This window comes from Chrysochloris asiatica, unplaced genomic scaffold (assembly GCF_000296735.1).
Source record: "Chrysochloris asiatica unplaced genomic scaffold, ChrAsi1.0 scaffold00245, whole genome shotgun sequence".
NCBI classification, from domain to species: domain Eukaryota; kingdom Metazoa; phylum Chordata; class Mammalia; order Afrosoricida; family Chrysochloridae; genus Chrysochloris; species Chrysochloris asiatica.
The window spans coordinates 1,814,184-1,822,284 of NW_006408763.1; the positions used below are offsets into that span (position 1 = coordinate 1,814,184).

The 8,101-nt window shown below is 46.3% G+C and overlaps 1 pseudogene; it reads left to right on the forward strand.

The window, feature by feature from the left end:
* Positions 1 to 653: 653 nt before the first annotated feature.
* The window catches only part of LOC102830303, a 16,616-nt pseudogene continuing 9,168 nt past the window's right edge, over positions 654 to 8,101 (forward strand).

Below are 8,101 nucleotides of genomic sequence, written 5' to 3' on the forward strand. Positions count from 1 at the left end.
ACATCCTCAGAGTACCGACACTACCTGCAGGAGAACCAAGGGCTTGTAGGGGATTCTGGTGGGCACTCTGTGTATGGGCGTGGCTCCAAGGTCCTCCCTCATTGATTGGGGTGGCCCTTGAGAGTATCCTTTCCTGTTTTAGTGTGTTCTCTTTCACACACACACACACACATCTCTGTAGTTCTCTCCTTGTTTCCCTTTGTCTCTGTGAGTCCCCACATCCTGCCTCAAAGCCATCTGTACTATCCCAGTCTCTGAGCGCAGTTTCGACTCCTACCCCTGCGCAGAGCCAGAGAGACAAAATTAGAGCTCGCCTATCGAAGCTTTACACATGCGCAGAATATTGGCTCCTGAACTGAACAATAGCAAGCCTAGAAGGCTACACCCTGTCCTGGTCTAGTCAAAACTGGTTTTGTTGACCTCCAGGCTTTACGCATGCGTTATAGTTGCCAGGCAAAGGGTTCAGGCTTCTTACGCAGGCTTGCGCAAGCTGGAACTATTACTCCAACCTCCCATCCTCGCCTTCACTCAAGAGGCAATGGCAGCTATTTAGTGTACTGCGCAGGCATGCTACAGAATCCCGCACCAGGCAAGGTTTGGTCAAATCACTTGTTGAGGTTCGGAAAGCAGCAGCACCTCAGAACTGAGAGGAAATGGCGGGAAGGCTGGGGCCTTCGAATGCGGAACCTGCAGGAGGCATGGACCAGTCTGAAAAGAGCGCAGGTAGTGGTCGGAGGGCAAAGGGGGTCGTCTCCTCGGGAGCCGTGCTAGAGAAGGCTTGGGGTGCGCCTGAGAGGGCCTCTCAGCCCTGTAGGGTGCTTGGAGCCAGAGGCGGGCCGTGTTTTCTTGGGGATGGAGGTGCCTGAGAACGACTCTTTATTATAAAACCTTGGATTCTTCTTCAGAGAGGAAGATACCCAACACCTTGTTGTTGTTGTTAGGTGCCATCGAGTCAGCACTGACCCATAGAGACCTTACGCACAGCAGAACGAAACACTGCCTGATCCTGGGCCAACTTCACTACCGTTGCCACACTTGAGTCCATCGATGCTCCACTTGGCCAATCCATCTCGTTGGGGGTCTTCCTCTTTTTCTCTGACCCTTCACCTTACCAAACATGATACCCTTCTCCAGTGATTGGTCCCTCTTGACAATATGTCGGAGGTCTGAGAGACTAAGTTTGGCCATCTTGGCCTCCAAGAAGCACTCTGGCTGTCCATCTTCTGACACAGATCTATTGGTTCTATGGGCAACCCATGACACTTTCTATAATCTCCTCCAACACCATAACTCAAAAGCATCAGTTCTTCTACGGTCTTCCTGACTCACTGTCAAGCTTTCACAGGCATATGAGGTTATTGGAAATATCATGGCTTGGGTCAGACACACCTTAGTCCTCAAGCTGACATCTTTGTTCTTCAACACTTAAAAAAGGTCTTGTACAGCAGATTTGCGTAAGCAATACGTCGTCGGATTTCTTGACTGCTTCCGTGAGTGTTGATAGTTGACCTAGATTGGATTAATTTTATTCACACAATGTTTCTTCCATCGAGTTTTTGATGAGGTGTTTCGGGTGGGGCTCATGAGAATTTCCAAACATACAAAAGGGCCATTTCCCCTGAAGTGCACACTCCAGGGAATCCACAGCTGAAGTTCCCTCATCCTACAGCCAGTGCACACCCCTTCTTCCTTGTGGTCCCAGAGCCATCCCGGAGCCAAGCATCTCTCTCCTGCCACCAAGGAGAGGGGGCATGCAGCTCTGTCACATTGTACTGGAATTCAGGAATCGAAGCCAACAAGAGGGAGAGTGGAAACATTTCTAAAACTGTGTGTATGACTGTAACCATAAAATGTTCTCATCGGTGCACATGTTGGTTGTTGCCTCAGACCCACCTGTACCAACCAAATTGTTGAGCAGCGATACAAGTTTACACAGGCAAATCACTTAGAGTAGGACTTGACGCCCTAAGGATAAAAAGACAAATGAATGGAAGTGCCTACTGTAATCTCTAAAATATTGAATGACGCAGAAGGGAACCATCGGAAGAAGATAGAAGGAATAATGAGAGTCACTGTACCAAAAAGAACTGGTCAGTGTTCAGTCTTTTCAAGAGATAAACCTGATGATCAACAACTGATGGTATTGAAGGCAGTCCAAGCTGCACTGAAGGCGTTGGCCAAAAATCAAGGCTTCAGGAATTGATGGAATACAAATGGAAATGTTTCAACGAACTGGAGACCGTCACTCATCTATGCCAAGAGATTTAGTAGACAGCTAAGTGGCCAACTGATTGGAAGAGATCCATATTTATGCCCTTTCCAAAGAAAGGTGTTTCAAAGAATGAGGAAACTATTGAACAGTATCATTGATATCATTTGTAGATAAAATTTTGCTAAAGATATTTCAAAAAATGGTTCCAACAGCACATACACAGGGAGTTTCCAAAAATTCAAGTCAGATTTAGAAAAGAGTGTGGAACAAAGGATATGATTTCTGACATCAGGTGATCTTGGCTAAAAGCAGAGAATACCAGAAAGATGTTTACTTGTGCCTTATTGACTATGCAAAGGCATTTGACTGTGTTAACCATAACAAACATTGTGAAGAATGGGAATTCCAGAACAGTTAATTGTGCTCATGATGATCATGTACATAATATTGAATATACCATATACTTCCAGAAGAACAAAGAAATCTGTGTTGGAAGAAATACAGCCAGATGCCCCTAAGAAACAGGGATTGTGTGAGTTCATCTCATATACTTTAGCCAACAGGAAGGAATAGTTCCTGGAAAAGGACATCATGTTTGGTAAAGTACGGGGTTATTGACCAAAAGGAAGACCCCCCAAACGAAATGCTTGACAGTGGCTGCAACAATGGGCACAATCATTACAATGAATGCGGATAGTATAAAACTAGGTAGCGTTTTGTTCTGTTGTGGGTAAGGTCGCTATGAAATGGAGCTGACTTGACAGCACTTAACAACAGCTCTGGTGGCATAATGATTACAAATCAGGCTGCTAACCTCAAGGTCAGCTGTTCAAAACTACCAGCTGTCCCACAGGAGAAAGATGAAGCTTTCTGCTCCTGTAGAGATTTATACCTTCAGAAACCCTATGCAGGGTTGCTATGAATCGGAACTGACTCATAAGCACACCAACAAACATGTTGCTAATTACAGCTCCATATGACATTTCACTACATACCATATGTTCTTGGGTCCTTGTATTTCTTCTGAAATGGCATTTAGACACAGAGGCTTAAATAAAGGTTTCTTTCTTTTTCTTTTTTTGACCAAGAATCCTTAGTGGGTGACACTGTGTTTTTATATTTCTCTTATTATTTCATTGGCAAACATTGACATAACTTTGAACAGCATCAGTAACGAAGGTATGTTTTATTAAGGGGCATAACGGTGGTATCGTTTTACCCTTTAGAGAAAAGCTAGCCAGTAAACCAATTCATTTCTACTGCAGGACAAGGAATGGGACAGCAGTCTGGTTGGAGACTTCCCTTAGCTCATCTCACCCCACACCTCAGTAATCCAACCTAGCCTCAGGCCTTTCATACTTACTTCTGAGAGTGTTGGTTTTGTTTCCACAGGGCAAACCAAGTCCTCAGAAAATTTAAGACAATGGAAATGGTGAAAAAGCTTCAAAAAGGTCACAGTCTCCTCTGTGTCTGAGACTTATCTGGTGTTTGGGGTCAGGCAGGTGTAGGTACGGTTGTCAGCCCCACAATTCATAGCATGGAGAATGATCTCGTTCACTGTCTTGGATTTTAAATCTTTGAGCTAATAACATGGCCTCATGGTTTAAATTTATAAAGGAATAGAAGGCAAAAAAATTTTCCCCAAACTCTGTCCCAACCCCCTTGTCACACATTTGGCTTCTATTGTACTGAGAATTAAATTCAGCTGCTTTGTCATTTGCAACTCACCCCCATCCTTTCCCTGTACCTCACCCACTTTATTGCACACCAGACTCCTTCTGGCCTCATTTCCACCTTATAAAGAGCTGCAGGGCCTACTCTCCTCATTTGTTTTGGGGCCTCCAGGAAGCCTTCCTGCATCTGCAGAAGCACTGCCCACTCCTTGCCCTAGTTTATTTCTCTTGACAGCAGTGACCAGTTCCTGACTCAATTCCTTATCTATTTGCCTGTCCCCTGTCTTGCCAACCTAAATCATATCCCTGAGGGCAAATACTGAACCCACTAATAGTACGGGTTCAGTAGATTTGTATTAAATGAAAGCAGCAGAGACATAGGGCTGATGCCCACCCCACCTCTGCCTGTTCTGGACAGTCAGTCCTATTATCTTCAGTTCAGTTGTCTTTTTTTTTTGCCTCTGTAGCTGGAAGCCTGGAACCTCGGATTGAAGTGCTGATTAACTGGATTGAGGAGTTTCAACAAGGTGAGCTCAAGGACCTCCACTGCAGCTGCCAGCCAGTAGCAGTCATATGGTTTGCAAGGTCCAGTGGGAAAGGAAGATCTGGGCCCCTTGTTAAAAGATTACTAAGAATTTCAAGACTGACAGCAAAGCATTAGCTATGTATGGGAACCTGTGATACTGTCCAGACACACACTTGTTGTGATGCTTGCTCTGCTGGCAGACAAGCTCAGCAAAAAGGTCTTGGGTCCTGAAAGGGCCTCTGTTGCTCTGCAGTTTAGGCTCCTGTAGGTTTGCAAGGGAGAGCAAGACGGGCATCTTCACTCACATAGTGTCTGGCCTCCTATCTTTGGTCCAGCCAAAAAGAAAGCCAGTGAAGAGATGGAAGAGACCCAGGCCCTCTGGGAGGCCCTGCAGAAGGAACTAGACTCAGGTATGTGCTGGGGATACCCAGGGCTCCCTACAATACCCCCTGGCCCCTGAACCCAATCTTCCAGACACCCAGAGTCCTCACCATACCCCATAAGACCCAATGGACTCCCATGCCCCCTTCGGCTCTAGCTTCGACAATCTCCTACTCTGCTGGTGAGGTTGTTCCTGAGATACCCCTCAAAGAGCTCTTGCCTCCCTGTGTGTGGGGCACTCGTCCCCTAGAGACTGCAGACAGATTCCCACTACCTCATGTGACCATTCAACTCTAATATTACCTCTTAGAGACACCTTACCTAGTTGACCCACCTGAAGACTGCACTGTGCTTTTATCTAGTCACATTCCCCCTCACTGTTGGCACTTCCTTTACAGCCCTTATCCACCTTATGATGTCTTTATTTCTGCCTCCCCTAGTGAAAGCATGTGCTTTCTGCAGAATTTTCAAACCACCATTTGTAAATGTCAGGGTCCTTGGGTGCTTATGGAAAGGGTGGGCACAAAGGGAGGGGGCTTGCCTCAGGGTGTCCACATTATGGATTGTGGAAAAACCTATGTGCCTTTGGGCACACTCTGTCCCTGAAGCCTGAATGTTTCACTGTTTTCCAGTGAATGGAGAGAAAGTACGCCTGGAGGAGACCTTAAACAAAAAGCAAGGTATTTCTGGTTGCTCAGTCTCCATTGTTGCCCCACAGAAGTCCACTCATGCCACAGCACAAAAACCTTATGAACCTGAAGTTGGGCTGCATCCCTCCTATGTCTTCACCAGACTTGTAGTAAGCAATAATCCAGGCCATTGCCCACAATACGTGACATGATCTGACTATGATCTTTCTTAAATTCAGTGCCCTTGATGACTTCTCATGGGCCCCGTGGCTCTTCCCCTGCAGAGCCATTGAGGATCCTGAGGCTGCACTGAGAAAGACAGTGAGACACAGAGGTAAGAGGTAGTTCTGGTGCCTTGCCCTGTCTCCCCTTCCCAGCTCCCTGTCCCTGCATTCTGGGAGAGTAGAGAATGCCATGGTGGCAAATCTCAGACACACAGTCCTCACACTCTTCAGTAAATTGAAGAGACCAGACAGTAATCTTCCAACCTCAGACCATGGTGCTAAGTACAACTCTCTCGCATACTAATATAATCATTCATTTGCTAGTTTGTCCACTAAATTCCTTCAGCTGGATTTTATTCTATGCTTTTCATTCTTCTCTTCAGCTACCTATACACTCATCTGTCTTGTCATTTAGGCATCTACCCATGCTCCTGACCATTCATCCATCTATCTACCCACTCATCATCCATCCAAACATCCATCTCTCTCCATTCACCCATTATCATTCCATTCATCCAACTAATTATCCATTCATATCTCTATCTCTGGAATGCTTATCTATCTCATTTTTAGGACCAGAGGCCCCAAAATTGGAACTGGAAAATTGGAATTGGGGAAATCTGATGACAAGGTGTATGTTTGTGCATATGGACTCAACCATTCCCTTGGTGATTTCCCTAATCTTCACAATACATTTCTAGGAGGCAGGTACTCATGTTACCCCCCTCACCACCCCTACCACATTACAGGGAAAGAAGCTGGGAGGGGACACAGTGGGTCCCAGTAACAGTGAGTGGCATAGCCAGGGATCAGAGCCAGGCCTGCCACACCCATTTCACAAAACCACTAGATGCACACATAAGCTGGTGGCAGATGGGATAGGGGGTTGGTCTCCACAGAGCACTAACAGCAGGAAGCAGAAGTATCTCATGTCACCTACCCATCCACCCACCCCAGCCCTGTCCTCCTGAGGTCTGCATTGTTCCTTCACAGGAAGCACAGCATGTTGCAGAAGTGCAAGGACTGAATTTCTGCCTTGAACTCCCAGATGGAAGAAGAGAAAACCAAACAGAGGCAGCTGAGGTATCCCAGGGGCCAGGGTAGTGGTGTGTCAGGGCTGGAAAAGAGCAGTAAGATGAGCATTCGAGGATGCAGCCAGGAAGGTAGGAGTACGGGTAAAGACATCTGGGTTATTAGCAGGAAGACCCAGCCCAACCAGGCTGCGTATGTGGAGGGAAATCAGTCTATGGCCTCTCATTCAGTATTTTTTTTTTTTAATGTTTAATTGTGAATTATGTTAGTTTACATGGGAGAACATTAGCTTTATATTCATCCTATCATATTTCATTTCATTGCCATGATTACAATCCCCTCCATGCCTCATCAAACAACCAAAGGGTACACCCACAAGCCTGCCCCCTGGTCGTTAGTACACATCCCCTCTCCCTTCTTGGGTCAAGAGTACATGTCATTTCTCTATCTCTCCATGTCATTGTCTCGGCCTGCATCTCTGGTGTCACTGTTTCTCTGGATAGGGTCCCACACTCCTCTCTTCTCTCTTGATAATCCCAGGGACCTCCACTCCTGGACTGCACAATCAACTACTCCACTCCTTTTGTTACAAAATGTCTCCCTTTGCATTTCCAACCCTCACAGTCAGTCCTGATAGCAATTATTCGCTTTTGTACCACATGAGTCTTATCCACATCTCCTTTCATCAGCCCCATCCAGACAGATTGAAAACCACTCAGTGGAGACTTTACCTTCCTGCGTACCCTCTGGCTCTAGGCTCCCTCTTGAAAGCTTAAAAGCCAGTCACTTCTTGCCTTTGTAGACCCCCATTTTGGATAGCCAATGTCTAAGTTGCCCATCCCTGTCAACCCTGTGTACTGAGGGGGTGGGAATAATCCTCACTGTAAAGCTTTGTTCCCTCTTTTGAGCTGCTACATCCATAGGTATAGGTCAGGTTCATCAAATTGCATCAGATTACCCTTTTTTCCCTCTTCTTTCTTCTAGTTGAGTTATGATCATCCAGCCATTGAAGCCAAGTCAAGTGGGTACTGTCTGCAAGGATGGGTGTTCTTGTGCCTCTCTCCTCACTTCTTATCAGCTGGATGCTTCACTCTCTGCTCTAGTCTTCTGTGGCCAAGTCACTGTCTCTGGGCCCAGGAGTCTCCAGGTCTTGCCATACTGCTGGCCATCCAGGTCTCAACCCAGGTTCACAGGAGTGTATTGAACGTGGTCAGATTTAGCTCACAACTTCATTGATGTTTTCCCCCCCACTTTCCCTTATTGGTGACCAACGTGGTCACCAGTCAGACCACATGCCTGCTCGTGTATTCCCCTTGAGTCTTAGTCTTAGAAGCCCTGCGGGGACCCAACCACTTACCTTGATGGCTCCTGGGCAGACAACTTCCTTATTCTTGTAGTAGTCAGTTGGACTGCTATTATTGTTT